The following is a 16,447-nucleotide window of genomic DNA, read 5'->3' on the forward strand; positions in this document are numbered from 1 at the left end:
GTTCCCACTTAGGGGTTGGCTTGGGCGCCGCTTGGTCTCGGCCTATCAGCGTTCTCACTAAGACCTCTGCTCTGGTGGGTAGAAGAAAGCCGCTGCTGTTTCAGGAAGGAAGGTGTCGTACAGAGAGGTGAGCTCTTGAGCGTGTTGACTTAGGTTAAGATGACGTAAAAAATGATGTTCCCCCTTAACTTTATGAATGTTTTGGAAACGCATTTAAACAATGTAAGCCATTAAAAAAAGATTTTATTTCAGAGAAATTGAGAGCGCGAGCACAAGCAGGCAGAGCTGCAGGCAGAGGGAAAGGGAGAGGGAGAAGCAGGTTACCCGCTGGGCAAGGAGCCTGATGCTGTGCTCTATCCTAGGACGCTGGGATCATAACCCAAGCCCGAGGCACTTAAAAGAGTGAGCCACCCAAGCGCCAGTGTCTTTTTAAGAGGGTCTGAAAATTAATTCTTCATAGAATTACTAGGTTCACTATGTGGAAATAAACGAAGACCAACCAAATAAGGTCAAAGGCTTTTTATTCAGAGCTTGCTATATAGCAAGGGGGTCAGCTGCAGACACTTGGGTTCTAGCAGAGAGTCAAAGGCAGGCAGAGGAATCGGTAAGTTTTATATACTGGGTGAACAGGAGGTTTCAGGTGTACCTAGATTCAAGGCTGTTTACATGGGAAAGCCGTAGCTGGGCTAACTGGCATAGGGGCATTCTGTGTGATTGGTTAGGAGCGCTAATTTGGCTTTCTCTGATTGGTCCTAAATTGGAAGTAACCACAAAATCTAGGGAAGCTGATATTTATTAATCAAGTCCTGGCCATTTGGGGTTATGGTCTGCTTCCTGAAATATCACTAGAGACAATGGTCTGACTTTTGCAAGTCTGACCTATAAGCAGGCTGACTTCCTGAGCTGTTTATTATGGATAAGGGGGTTGGCTTCTAAAGGTTGTAGGTTGGAGTTCTGTTTTGTTTTTGTTTGTAAGTAAACTCTACACCCAACATTGGGCTGAACTCACAACCCTGAGTTGCATGCCCTGTGAGCTGAGCCTGCCAGCAGCCCTCAGAGTTCTGTTTTTATATATGGTCTGGCCACGGTATATTCAGTCTCTCAAATAGAACACCCAGGAATGCTAAAATCTGAATTATAGAAATCTTGCAGAATCACGGAGAGATTTACGAGTATAAAAGGAGGCTGTTTGCTGCTAATGTGCAGATCTGCCCATCACTCTAACCTGGTAAAGATAAACCTCATTGCAAATGTGGACTGGGGTGGACAGTCTATAATCACAAAGATATCATGTCACTCGAAAACCATCATTTTCATGAATTTTATGTTTGCAGTAACAGTAAGAGAGCAGGGAGAGAACAGAGTCTCTAGGAAGTTATTAGCTTAATCTCAAAAATGGTCAGGGTCTCTCAGCTCCTCTGGGCAAACTGGTCAAAATTGGGCTCTGGGTAGATCATGCTTATTTGAATATTCCTTGAAATCTGGTTTCCTGCACAGATCTTCGTTGATATTCATAATCCATAGGCATCTTGTGTTGGGTAGCATGAATTTCATAACTGAGAATGTCTTCACTCTAATAATGATGACAAGAGTGCCCTAGAGAGTGCTCTTTTGCAGAACCATATCCCTCTGGAATGTTTAATGGAGGTTTCTCAGTTTTCTCATTGCTGCATTTAGGAACTGCCTTTTTTTTTTTTTTTAAGATTTTATTTATTTCAGACAGAGAGGGAGAGTGAGAGAGAGCATGAGCGTGGGTGGGGAGGGGCAGGAGAGGGAGAAGCAGACTTCCCGATGAGCAGGAAGTCCAACATGGGGCTTGATTCCAGGACTGTGGGATCATGACCTGAGCTGAAGTCAGATGCTCAACTGACTGAGGCACCCAGATGTCCCAGAACTGACTTCTTTGGGATATTTGGGAATCTATTTTGAATTTCAGGACCGCTAAGGAGGGCAACTCCTGAAGGAGTGAAGATGAAAGGGGAGAAAGCAAAGGAAGTTATATTTTTTGAGTTCCTACTGTATGCTCGATTTATTTAACATTAGTTTTCTCATCAGGAAAAAGGGAATAATAATAGCTAATGTTTATATAGCATTTGCTGTGCTGTCAGGTACCCTTTTGAGAATTTATTCTTCCACTTTCTACCTGTCAAAATGGCTAAAATAAAAACAAACAAACCAAGAAATAACAGGTATTGGTGAGGATGTAGAGAAAAAAGAACCCTCATGGAGGGAAATGTAAATTGGTGCAGCTACTGTGGAAAATAGTATGGAGTTTCCTCAATAAATTAAAAATAAAAATATCATATGATTCAGTAATTCCACTACTGGCTATTTACCCAAAGAAGATGAAAGCACTGGGGTGCCTGGGTGACTCAGTTGGTTAGGTATCTGCCTTTGGCTTGGGTCATGATTTCAGGGTCTTGGGATCAAGCCCCACATTGGGCACCCTGCTCAGTGGGGCATCTGCTTTTCCCTCTCCTTATGTGCTCTCTCTCTCTGTGTTCTCTCTCTCTCAAGTAAATAAAATCTTTATAAAAATTAAAAAAAAAGAAAATGGAAGCACTAATTAAAAAAGATATGTGCACCCTTGTGTTTATTGTAGCATTATTTACAGTAGCAAAGATATGTAGGCAACCCAAATATTTACCAATTAAGGAATGGGCAACGACGTGATATATAAATATATATATTTATATAAATATATATGTACATATAAATAAAAAACACTATGGAATATTACTCAGCCATAACAGAGAATGAGATCTGGCCATTTGCAACAACATGAATGGACTTAGAGAGTATTATGCTAGGTGAAATAAGTGAGACAGAGAAAAACAGATAGATATCTTACGATTTCACTCATATGTGGAATCTAAGAAACAAAGACAAACAAAAAACCCAGACTCTTAAATACAGAGAACAAAATGGTGGTTGTTGGCGGTGACATGAAATGTAAATGAAAAGTAAATGAAAAAAAAAAAAAAAGTAGGGGCGCCTGGGTAGCTCAGTGGGTTAAAGCCTCTGCATCCAGCTCGGGTCATGATCTCAGGGTCCAGGGATTGAGCCCCGCATCGGGTTCTCTGCTCAGAAGGGAGCCTGCTCCCCTTCTCTCTCTGCCTGCCTCTCTGCCTACTTGTGATCTCTGTCTGTCAAATAAATAAATAAATAAATCTTTAAAAAAAAAAAAGTAAATGAAAAGTACAGCATAGGGAATATACTCAATAAGATTGTAATAACACTGGTGACAGATGGTGACAAGACTTACCATGGTAAACCCTGAGTAATGTATAGAATTGTTAAAAAAATAAAGAATTTTGGGGGACACATGGGTGGCTCAGTCCATTGAGCATCCGACTGTTTATCTCAGCTCGGGTTTTAATCTCAGGGTCGGGAGTTCAGGCCCCATGTTGGGCTCTGTGGTAGGCGTGGATCCTACTTAAAAAAAATTTATCCCTCGGGGTGCCTGGGTGGCTCAGTTGGTTGGGCAGCTGCCTTCGGCTCAGGTCACAGTCCCGGAGTCCCGGGATCGAGTCCCGCATCAGGCTCCCAGCTCCATGGGGAGTCTGCTTCTCCCTCTGACCTTCTCACTTCTCATGCTCTCTCTCACTGTCTCTCTCTCAACTAACTAAATAAAAATCTTTAAGGGGCGCCTGGGTGGCTCAGTGGGTTGAGCCTCTTCCTTCTGCTCAGGTCATGATCCCAAGGTCCTGGGATCAAGCCCCGCATCGGGCTCTCTGCTCAGCGGGGAGCCTGCTTCCCCTCCCCCTCTGCCTGCCTCTCTGTCTACTTGTGATCTCTCTCCCTCTATCAAATAAATAAATTAAAAAAAAATCTTAAAAAAAAATTTATCCCTTTTAAGAACCCTATATGGTAGATACTAATATTATCCTATTTTATAGATGGGGAAATATGTGGAGAATTTAAATACTTTGTCCAAGGTCACACCAGCTAGTAAGTCTCTACAGTTAACCCCTAAGCTACATGCTGTGTCTCTCCAAGCGGTTGTCATGAGAATTAAATGAGGTAAAGTGAGAGGTCCCTAGCACAGTTCACAGGCCACAAGCACACTGTGGCAGTAAGCTATAGAATTCTGTACAAATGCTCTGGTATGGAGGCTGTTATCCTACGTGCCACTGGGAGGCAGTATTGCCATTCAGCTTTCATCCACCTGGGTGCAAAACCCCTTTGTCCCTCAAGCCTTATACTGTATGTCATCCTCTTTACATTTCCTATATACATCTACTGTCATCCTCTTTGGGTAATCCATCAGTCCTAGGTCTCCCCAAGTTTTTTGCAGACTTGGATACTTACCTCATGGACTTCCCTTCCAGTTCAAACTCCTATTGTTATTCTGGATGTTTTTAGCATGTAAAAGGTGATCCATATGATAGATCCACAGATAGTTAATGAACATTTATGTTGGGCACTTAGCTAGGTTCTGGGGAGGAAAAAAAATAAAGATATGGTTTCTGTTTCTGAGAAAGTTATAACCTAGTTGGAGCAATGGACACAAATCAAAAAGTGATAAAAAAGGGTTATAGATACATTTATAACCAGCTGTCTTTTGGCATCATTTTCCTTAAGACTTGGGTAAGATTGGTACAGGAAGCACAGCCACAAAATAGTAAATGGCATGGCACTTTCCGGAAATAGCTAATAGTTCCATATGGACAGAGCTCCGACTTGAAGGGAAGGCCTGGGAGAGATGGGGCTAAGGGGCAAGCCATGGCCAGAGCATTGCATGCCAAGCTAAGGAGTGTGGAAATAAAAATTATTCATCTTCCATTTTATTCCGCTTTGGTTAAAATTAAGATAAAATATTGATCATATCAGCATTTGATGAGACGTCTTGGGAGTAAATAATCTTGTTGAAACAAGTAAGTAGGAAATTTGAAATACTTCTCTGCTAGTTGTTTTCCTCTTTTTAAAAAAGATTTTTATTTATTTGTTTGGCAGACAGAGAGCACAAGCAGGCAGAGAGGCAGAGAGAGAGGAAGGGAAGCAGGCTCCCTGCTGAGCAGGGGTAGGGGGCTTGATTCCAGGACCCTGGGATCATGACCTGAGCTGAAGGCAGAGGCTTTAACCCACTGAGCCACCCAGGCGCCCCGACCCTATGTATTTCTTTCGTAGTTTCCATCAATATGTAATGATGTATTTATTTGTGGGAATATATATTTAATGTCTATCTTTCCTGCTAAGACAAAGATTTCAAATATCATGTCTACTTTACTCACCTCTACTATGTCCAGTAACTTGATAGGACCTAGTGCATAGTTGGGACTCTGTTTATGGAAGATATGGGTGAAACCAGGTGGGAGATGTCCGGCAGGTAGTTGGATCTGAGGAGCTGGATCTCAGGAATGATCTGGACTAAAGACAGAGATTTGCAAGTCATTAGCACTCAGATCAGGGTGGAAGCTGGTGATGACTGAGGATATAGACAGTCAGAAGAGAAGAAAGACTAGGATAGAACTCTTAAAAGATACTGACTTTAAAAACTGGGGAGAAAAAGGGGAGCTAGCAAAGGACAGTGTAAATGAATAGGAGTATAAACAGAAGAAGAGCTGGGAAGGGTCATTTCATAAGTGCCAAGGGGGGAGAGTTGTGAAAGGATGCTGATACCAGTTCCAGTGTAGGTGGAGAGTGTTTCCCACACATCCGAACCAATTCTTCAAACACTAGCTGGGTGTCCTACAATTCAACTTGATTCTGACATTAGCTACCTGGAGACAGCCTCAGATTCCATAGGTTAAGGATTCAACCACACAAGACTGCCCCACTTCAGATGGTGATCGTAAGCCCAGCTTGTCACCTGTGCTTCTGACCAACTGGCTACAAACCAGAGTGTCCCACACATCGCTCCTTGGGTTGGATTACTTTTCTAGAATTGCTCACAGACCTCAGGAAGCCCAATTACTCAGTAGATTACCAATTTTTACAAAGGAAGTGAAACAACCACCAGATGAGGAGATACAAAAGGCAAGGTGTATGAGAAAGGGCTTGGAGCTTCCAAGCTTTCTCCAGATTCTTCCTGAATCTAATCTACATGTGTTCACCAACCTGGAAGTTCTCTGAACCTTGCCCTTTTGGGTTTTATGGTAGCTTTATTACATAGGCACAATAGAGTAAATCATTGGCCATTGGTGATTAAACTATCTCTAGCCCCTCTTTCTCCCTGAGGTCTGGGGTGGGACTGAAAATTCCAACTTCTGTTCCTGGTTGGTTTCCCTGGCAGCCAATGAAGTGCTTTCCAAAAATCACCTCATTAACATAAGCCCAGTTGTGGTAGAAAGGGGCTCGTTAGGAATAACAGTACATCATTTTACCTTCATGGGTCTGAAGTGATTTCAGGGACTGAGGACAAAAGGCCAAACATTATAAGGAAAGATGCTCCTGTTGCTTTTTTTCTTTTCTTTTCTTTTTTAAGATTTTATTTATGTATTTTTCAGAGAGAGAGAGAGAGAGAGTACAAGCAGGGGTAGCAGCAGACAGAGGGAGAAGCAGGCTTCCTGTTGAGCAAGGAGCCTGATGCTGGACTCAATCCCAGGACCCTGGGATCATGACCTAAGCTGAAGGCAGACGCTTAACCAACTGAGCTACCCAGGCATTCTTTCCATTGCTCTTTATCCCTCAGGCAGTTCCAAGGGCTTTGGGAGCTGAGAGCCAGAAACATGGACAAAGACCAAACATACATGAAAAATAAATATTCAGTCATCTGAAAGACCAAATATATATTCCTTAGAATTCACAATATTGCATGCTGATATATGCTACATTATGGATGAACCTTGAAAACGTTATGTTAAACAAAAGGAGTCAGTCTTAAGAGGCCTCATATTGTGGGATTCCATGTATGTGAAATGTCCAGAAGAAGCAAATCCAGAGACATGGAAGTAGATAAGAGGTTGCCTAGGGCTAGAGAAGGGAAGAGTGGTGACTGCTAAGGAGTACAGGGTTTCTTTTTGGGGTGAAGAAAGTGTTCTGAAACGAGATACCCTGTGAATATACTAAAATGCAGTGAACTGTATACTTTGAAAGGGTTAATTGTTTGGTGTGTGAACTGTGTCAGTAAAGGTGTCTGACTCCATGAAGGCTGAGATCCCAGGTTTGTGCAGCTGATCTCAGATTGGCAGTCTGGGTGGGCTCTGCTTAAATTAGCTGACCTCCTTACTCCATACTCCAGCAGGGGTTTCATATTTTAGTATTCCAACTTAAATCAGAGGATGGGGGCCGAAGGTGTGGAAATTGCTCTGGTTGGCCAGGACAGCTCTTTTCTTTCTGCTTTTTATTTTATTATAACAGGTCTGGTTCTTCAGCTGAGCAAGGATGACATGGGTGAGGATTGTGAACTTGGTCCAAGGGCGTGTAGTGCCCACCCCTTACCACAAGAGGGAGATGTTGTGCAAGCAGGGCAGAAGGTGTTGCGCCGCACCCCCCAGCATTCCCCTCTCTGGCCCCGGCCTCCAGATTCATGAAATCCTTTCTAGCCTCTAGGACTGGACTTTGCCTGAGCCGGTAGTGTGTGTGTGTTGGGTTGAGGACAGGGAGGAGATAAGGTCTGTATGGAGAGAGGTCTTGGTAATGATTTTTTTTAATTTTCTCAAAAGATCTTTCAACTTTGATTCCTGAAAGAAATTTCATCACCATTGTTTCTTCTGCTTTTTAAATCTGCACTCCTTTGGAGTTTGTGAAAGTATGGGAAACTTGGGAAAGTTTGGGAGTGATTTTATCCTTGCAAATAAGATCCCCTGGGTATGCCTATAAATTGAGATTCTTGACGTTGGGGAAAATCAGCTCTCTGTAGTTCATGCTGATAGCTGTGGGGTAAGTTCGTGAAACTGTGGGTAAGCAAAATGAGGCTTCTTTAATTAAGTCATGAGAATTGTGTTGCTGAAGCTTGGTAGTCTCATTTGGGTCTTGCCCTAAACTGACCCCCACCAATACCACCCCCTCCTGTGGCTGGCAAGCTCTTTGCAGTGGCAGTGGTGAAAAAAATTTTTTTCTTTTTATTTTTTACTCACTTGGCCACTGAACACAGTTTAATAGTCCCATTATTCCTTCCCACTTGTTAAATTTCTAATTCTGTGGCGAACAAAGAAGTAAAATTCCAAAGGCGGTTAAACAAGAAATGTTTGAAATCTGACATATAGTCAGTCCCAAACAGGAATTCCTCAGGTAACATTTTTCCTTTCTCTTTGTGGAATCTTATATGCTGATAGGAGATAAAGTGTGATATAACCAAAAACTGTCTGCACAAGGCAGCAGTTGCTGGAGTATTCGCTTATTTTTCCCCACTTTGCAGAGGTGAAGTCAGTTGTTGGAATGAGGCTGAGATTGGAGAATCTGTTAAGTTTTATTCTTGGACAGATGCAGCATCTTCAAAAAGAGTTTGAGGTAACCTAAAGTAAAAGACACATAGACATTAAGGATAATAAAATGCAAATTGAGTACTTGCTTTGGCAGCACATATACTAAAATTGGAACGATAGAGAAGATTAGCTTGGCCTCTGTGCAAGGATGGCATGCAAATTCATGAAGTGTTCCATATTTAAAAAAATAAATAAAATGCAAATGGAGTACAAAAAGAAAAAGAAAAAAGAAAATCAAAGTGATAGAAGAGCAAAGAAAAATGCTGTCTACAAAGCCTAAGAGAATTACTCTGATTGAACATTAAATTTGGCTTTGAATTTGTAAGATAATATGAAGAACTTTTTAAGTGTTTTTTAAAAACATTTTATTTATTTATTTGACAGAGAGATGGTGAGAAAGGGAACACAAGCAGGGGAGGTGGCAGAGGGAGAAGCAGGCTTCCTGCTGAGCAGGGAGCCAGATACGAGGCTCCATTCCAGGACCCTGAGATCATGACCTGAGCCGAAGGCTGATGCAAACGACTGGGCCACCCAGGCCCAGAACTAGGTAATTTAAAAATAATCAGTAGCAGAGCGCCTGGGTGGCTTAGTCAGTTAAGCATCTGCTTTTGGTAGGTTATGATTCCAGAGTCCTGTGTTTGAGACCCACGTCCAGCTCCCTGCTCACCGGGGAGCCTGCTTCTCCCTCTCTCTCTACTTTCCTGCTCCTGCTCTCTCACTTGCTCTGTCTGAAATAAATAGATAAAATCTTAAAAAAAAAAAAATCAGTAGCATACTATTTACTTAGATGAAGTCTCAAAAAAGAAAAAAAAAAGAAAGATAAAATCTCTCCTGGTGCTGAATGAATGACAGGATTTATTTATTTATTTAAAAAGATTTCCTTTATTCATTTGAGACAGATGCAGAGAGAGAGCGTGAGCAGGGGGAGAGACAGAGGAAGAGGGAGAAACAGACTCCCTGTTGAGCATGGAGCCTGATGTGGGGCTCGATCCCAGAACCCGGAGATCATGACCTGAGCTGAAGGCAGACATTTAACCGTCTGAGCCACCCAGGAGCCCCATGACAGGATTTATTGTGTGGAGTCTTGCACAGTGTATGGATTCATATTGTTCTTGATTAGAATTTCATAAGCAAATGCAGAGTTTTTCAGACAATTTTTCTTCTTTTTTTTTTTTTTATCAAAGATCTATTTTTCTTTTTCTTTTTTTCTTCTTCTTTTTCTAATTTGAGTCAAACACATATAAATCTTAAGTGGACAGTTCAGTGAATTTTCACAAAATTAATACTTACATTGCAATCACACAGGTCAAGAAATAGAACATTACCAGTACCACAGACAACCTTCTAATACCTCCCTGGGTCTTTGACCCCGCCTACCTCCCCAAGGGTAACCACCAATCTGATTTGTAGCAACATAGATCAGTTTTGCCTCTTTGTAACTTTGTATAGGTGGAATCTACACAAAGTTCTTTTGTGTCATAATATTATGTTTGTGAGATTCATACATCCAGTTGTGTGTAGGTGTAGTTCATTTTTGTTACTGTATAGCGTTACATTGTGTGCACACATTTCAACTTCTTTATTTATTCAACTGTTGTGTATTTGGGCTGTTTTCAACTTTTTGGTGCTGCTACAAACACATCTTATGATGCACATGTGCACATATTTTGTCGTTGTTATATATCTAAAAGTAGAATCAATTATTTTAAGGAAGGTGGGTTTTTATCTTTGGTAGATAAGGACAAACCATTTTTCAAATTGATTGACTCAATTAACTCTTTCAGTGTACATGCTAGATTGTTCCATATTCTTGCCAGCACTTGACATTGCCAACCATTTTTCAGTTAAAACATAATGGTGGGTGCCTAGTGGCATCTGATTATGATGAATGATTATTGACTTGAGTACCACCTGTATGTCCAATATGGGAACAAAGAGTGTTGTGGTGGATCGGTCCATGAATTGTGCTGAGTATATATATATATATAATTTTATTTATTCGAGAGAGAGAGCATGTGAGCATAGTAGGGAGGGGCAGAGGATTTTTTTTTAAAGATTATTTATTTATTTATTTGAGAGAGAGAGAGAGAGAGCATGCATGAGAAGAGGGAGGGGCAGAGGTAGAGGGAGAAGGAGGTTTCTGTTGAGCAAGGAGCCTGATGCGGGGCTTGATCCCAGGACCCAGGATCATGACCTGAGCCAAAGGCAGATGCTTAACTGACTGAGTCACCCAGGTCCTCCCCCTAACCATGTGCTGATCATAGACTAGCTCTTAGGATCAGTGATGAGACTATAGGAGTCTATAGACAAACTCAGGTCTGAAGATTTGAAAAGAGGGAATAAAGGCTATTCCTTATTTTGCAATACACTGTACTGCAGAGAGATGGGTCCTCTGCTTGAGACTGAAGAAAGTCAGGGTGAATTAGCATTGCCCAGTATGGTGACAAAGAGCTGGTAGAAGTGATGAAGGATGTTGCCATGCATGGAGTTTGACTTCTCAACGCGCCAGATAGTTTGAGTTCTCATGATGAAATTTCCTTCTGTTATAGCCTGCAGGAAGAGGTAAGGCTCATAGAGAAAGGCCTAGAATGGCACTGATAAAACAACGACCACCAAAATAATGCTAATAGTATCTAATAATTTTATAGTGTTTTATGTATGTTAACTCATTTAACTTTCTTAACAAATCACCGAGGTGTTCTTTTCCCATTTAAAGATGAGCTCCCAGGTACAGAGAGGTTAATTCACTTACCCAAGGCCACACTACAAGTAAGTGATAAATCAAGTCTGAATTTGAACCCAGGTAATCTGGCCTCCGAATCCAGGCTCAGGAATTGATGCTATCCACTGAATTAGGGTTGGGAGCAGGGGAACTCATGCAGACAGATTCTTGGAAAGGAAGAAAAGGAAAAGTAGGCAGGAGTTAGCCGGGTAGTCTCACTGGTATCAACTAACAGGCTCCCAAAAACGTGTTCTGACAAACGGAATACATTTGCACTTTTGATGAAGGGGAAAACCGTGGAAGCCTGAAACATCTCCAGGTTTGGATATTAGAGTCTTCAGCACACAGCAAGCACAATGGCTGAGTAGGGAAGGCCAGTTTAGCAGAGAGAGCCTAACATTGAGGATTGCCAGTCTTTCCTCCTTCTCACACCTGTGTCAGGTGTTTATGATTGCTCTACTGAGGGATAGATGATAAGTATCATAGCTAGTTTCTTTTGGGTTTCCTGGTTGTAGAGAAACCAATCAGGGACAGTAGTTCATATATTATGATACTAAATCATATTATATATGATTTATATTTCTAATACCCATGCCAGTGGCTAGGGACCCTGTATTTGCCCCAGATTCCGAGACAACCAGAGAGGTCAATTCCTGGGGCTCCAAAAGGGCCCTGTCACTGAGACCTGGGCTGGAGGGTGGGATCTGGAGACTGATAATGGGGAGGGAGGAACAAAGGAGGGACACCCTAGTGGGTGCTTAGGTGGAGATTAAACCATCTTCACTTCCTCTTGGAGCCCCTAGACGTGTTCCACTTCCCTATACCCCTTTATACCTTTGTTTCCTATTCCCGTAGCTTCTCCTTTTCCCCTTGTACTTACATTGCCCCATCCACAAATATAAATAACCTTCCCTTGGAAAAGAGCTCACTCTAAATGGGGAAAGGAGGAAGGAAATCTCAGGCTGGGAAATGGCCAGATGACCTGTGTAGTTTATGAAGATAATCTCAGGACCAAGTCTCCAAAGGCAGAATGGGCCAATGACTGCACTGTTGGTAAAGAAAAGGCTCTGTAGGTGTTTCCTACAGAGTCATGTTTGGACTTAAGTATCTCCTGCCCAAGGAGGTAGCTCAGTGAAGATACTTCCTAAGCAGAACCCAGCCCTCAGTACCGCTTATCTCCCTGAAACTTCTCCCAGGCTTTCCCTTTTCTCCTTCCAGTCTCCTTCAGGTTGTTCCCCATTCTTGCCAGCATTTATTATTTCTTGTCTTTTTTTTTTTTTTTTTAAAGATTTTATTTATTTATTTGACAGAGATCACAAGCAGGCAAAGAGGCAGGCAGAGAGAGGAGGAAGCAGGCTCCCTGCTGAGCAGAGAGCCCGATGCAGGGCTCGATCCCAGGACCCTGGGATCATGACCTGAGCCGAAGGCAGCGGCTTAACCCACTGAGCCACCCAGGCGCCCCTATTATTTCTTGTCTTTTCTGGCTCCTATATGTACGTTGACTGTATATGTGGGTTTGTTTCTAGGCTCTTGATTCTGTTCCCTTGGGGTGTGTGTGTGTGTGTATGTGTGTGTGTGTGTGTTTATGCCAGTAACATACTTCTTTAATTATTATAGCTGTGTAGTATAGTTTGAAATCAGGATGTGTGATGCCTCCAGCTTTGTTGTTCTTTCTTGGTATTAAATTGACTATTTAGGGTCTCTTGTGCTTCCCTAAGAATGTTAGGGTTGTTTTTTCTACTTCATGAAAAATGCCATTGGAATTTTGATAGGATTGCATTTGAGCTGCAGGTGGCTCTGGGTAGTATGAACATTTAACAATATGCGTCCTTTTTTAAAAACATTTTTTGATTTAAGTAATCTCTGCACCCAATGTGGGGTTTGTACTCCTGACCCAGAGACCAAGAGTTGCATGCTCTTCCAACTGAGCCCTGATAATATTAATTCTTCTGATCCATAAACATGGGATATCTTTCCATTTATTTGTGTATTCTACTATTTTTTTCATCAAAGTCTTATAGCTTTCATTGTACAGATCTTTCACCTCTTTGGTTAAATTTATTCCTAAGTATTTTGTTGTCTTTGATGCTACTGTAAGTGGGTTTGCTTTCTTTATTTCTTTTTTTTAAATTTCAATCTCTGTTTATGCAAATGATTTTAATCCCACTACTTCTATAATGTTTAATCCTTTTTTTTTAATTTTTAATTTTTTATAAACATATATTTTTATCCCCAGGGGTACAGGTCTGTGAATCACCAGGTTTACACACTTCACAGCACTCACCAAGTGCTCCCCAATGTCCATAATCCCACCCCCTTCTCCCAATCCCCCTCCCCCCAGCAACCCTCAGTTTGTTTTGTGAGATTAAGAGTCACTTATGGTTTGTCTCCCTCCCAATCCCATCTTGTTTCATTTATTCTTCTCGTACCCACTTAAGCCCCCATGTTGCATCACCACTTCCTCATATCAGGGAGATCATATGATAGTTGTCTTTCTCTGCTTGACTTATTTCGCTAAGCATGATACGCTCTAGTTCCATCCATGTTGTCGCAAATGGCAAGATTTCATTTCTTTTGATGGCTGCATAGTATTCCATTGTGTATATATACCACATCTTCTTGATCCATTCATCTGTTGATGGACATCTAGGTTCTTTCCATAGTTTGGCTATTGTGGACATTGCTGCTATAAACATTCGGGTGCACGTGCCCCTTTGGATCACTATGTTTGTATATTTAGGGTAAATACCCAATAGTGCAATTGCTGGGTCATAGGGCAGTTCTATTTTCAACATTTTGAGGAACCTCCATGCTGTTTTCCAGAGTGGCTGCACCAGCTTGCATTCCCACCAACAGTGTAGGAGGGTTCCCCTTTCTCCGCATCCTCGCCAGCATCTGTCATTTCCTGACTTGTTGATTTTAGCCATTCTGACTGGTGTGAGGTGATATCTCATTGTGGTTTTGATTTGTATTTCCCTGATGCCGAGTGATATGGAGCACTTTTTCATGTGTCTGTTGGCCATTTGGATGTCTTCTTTGCAGAAATGTCTGTTCATGTCCTTTGCCCATTTCTTGATTGGATTATGTGTTCTTTGGGTGTTGAGTTTGCTAAGTTCTTTATAGATTCTGGACACTAGTCCTTTATCTGATATGTCGTTTGCAAATATCTTCTCCCATTCTGTCAGTTGTCTTTTGATTTTGTTAACTGTTTCCTTTGCTGTGCAAAAGCTTTTGATCTTGATGAAATCTCAATAGTTCATTTTTGCCCTTGCTTCCCTTGCCTTTGGCGTTGTTCCTAGGAAGATGTTGCTGCGGCTGAGGTCGAAGAGGTTGCTGCCTGTGTTCTCCTCAAGGATTTTGATGGATTCCTTTCGCACATTGAGGTCCTTCATCCATTTTGAGTCTATTTTTGTGTGTGGTGTAAGGAAATGGTCCAATTTCATTTTTCTGCATGTGGCTGTCCAATTTTCCCAGCACCATTTATTGAAGAGGCTGTCTTTTTTCCATTGGACATTCTTTCCTGCTTTGTCGAAGATTAGTTGACTGTAGAGTTGAGGGTCTATTTCTGGGCTCTCTATTCTGTTCCATTGATCTATGTGTCTGTTTTTGTGCCAGTACCATGCTGTCTTGATGATGACAGCTTTGTAATAGAGCTTGAAGTCCGGAATTGTGATGCCACCAACGTTGGCTTACTTTTTCAATATCCCTTTGGCTATTCGAGGTCTTTTCTGGTTCCATATAAATTTTAGAATTATTTGTTCCATTTCTTTGAAAATGATGGATGGTACTTTGATAGGAATTGCATTAAATGTGTAGATTGCTTTAGGTAGCATAGACATTTTCACAATATTTATCCTTCCAATCCAGGAGCATGGAACATTTTTCCATTTCTTTGTGTCTTCCTCAATTTCTTTCATGAGTACTTTATAGTTTTCTGAGTATAGATTCTGTGCCTCTTTGGTTAGGTTTATTCCTAGGTATCTTATGGTTTTGGGTGCAATTGTAAATGGGATTGACTCCTTAATTTCTCTTTCTTCTGTCTTGCTGTTGGTGTAGAGAAATGCAACTGATTTCTGTGCATTGATTTTATATCCTGACACTTTACTGAATTCCTGTACAAGTTCTAGCAGTTTTGGAGTGGAGTCTTTTGGGTTTTCCACATATAGTATCATATCATCTGCGAAGAGTGATAATTTGACTTCTTCTTTGCCGATTTGGATGCCTTTAATTTCCTTTTGTTGTCTGATTGCTGAGGCTAGGACCTCTAGTACTATGTTGAATAGCAGTGGTAATAATGGACATCTCTGCCATGTTCCTGACCTTAGTGGAAAAGCTTTCAGTTTTTCTCCATTGGGAATGATATTTGTGGTGGGTTTTTCATAGATGGCTTTGATGATATAGAGGTATGTGCCCTCTATCCCTACACTTTGAAGAGTTTTGATCAGGAAGGGATGCTGTACTTGGTCAAATGCTTTTTCAGCATCTATTGAGAGTATCATATGGTTCTTGTTCTTTCTTTTATTGATGTGTTGTATCACATTGACTGATTTGCGGATGTTGAACCAACCTTGCAGCCCTGGAATAAATCCCACTTGGTCGTGGTGAATAATCCTTTTAATGTACTGTTGAATCCTATTGGCTAGTATTTTGGTGAGAATTTTCGCATCTGTGTTCATCAAGGATATTGGTCTATAGCTCTCTTTTTTGATGGGATCCTTGTCTGGTTTTGGGATCAAGGTGATGCTGGCCTCATAAAATGAGTTTGGAAGTTTTCCTTCCATTTCTATTTTTTGGAACAGTTTCAGGAGAATAGGAATTAGTTCTTCTTTAAATGTTTGGTAGAATTCCCCTGGGAAGCCGTCTGGCCCTGGGCTTTTGTTTGTTTGGAGATTTTTTAATGACTGTTTCAATCTCCTTACTGGTTATGGGTCTGTTCAGGCTTTCTATTTCTTCCTGGTTCAGTTGTGGTAGTTTATATGTTTCTAGGAATGCATCCATTTCTTCCAGATTGTCAAATTTATTGGCATAGAGTTGCTCATAGTATGTTCTTATAATAGTTTGTATTTCTTTGGTGTTAGTTGTGATCTCTCCTCTTTCATTCATGATTTTATTTATTTGGGTCCTTTTTCTTTTCTTTTTGATAAGTTGGGCCAGGGGTTTATCAATTTTATTAATTCTTTCAAAGAAGCAGCTCCTAGTTTCGTTGATTTGTTCTATTGTGTTTTTGGTTTCTATTTCATTGATTTCTGCTCTGATCTTTATGATTTCTCTTCTCCTTCTGGGCTTAGGGTTTCTTTCTTGTTCTTTCTCCAGCTCCTTTAGGTGTAGGGTTAGGTTGTGTACCTGAGACCTTTCT

The 16,447-nt window shown here is 41.2% G+C and overlaps 1 protein-coding gene across 2 annotated transcripts in view; it reads left to right on the forward strand.

Annotated features, from left to right (window-relative positions):
• The first annotated feature begins 12 nt into the window (after positions 1-12).
• HSD17B6 (hydroxysteroid 17-beta dehydrogenase 6) overlaps positions 13-16,447 on the forward strand; it is a 40,396-nt gene continuing 23,961 nt past the window's right edge. The window contains exon 1 of one of the 2 annotated variants that reach the window (XM_082741826.1): positions 13-127. The gene's annotated coding sequence lies outside the window, so the exon portion shown is untranslated. The remainder of the gene's footprint in view (positions 128-16,447) is intronic. The other variant, XM_082741827.1, reaches the window with a different exon arrangement.

The sequence above is a fragment of the Mustela nivalis genome (genome assembly GCF_964662115.1).
Source record: "Mustela nivalis genome assembly, chromosome: 7".
NCBI classification, from domain to species: Eukaryota; Metazoa; Chordata; class Mammalia; order Carnivora; family Mustelidae; genus Mustela; species Mustela nivalis.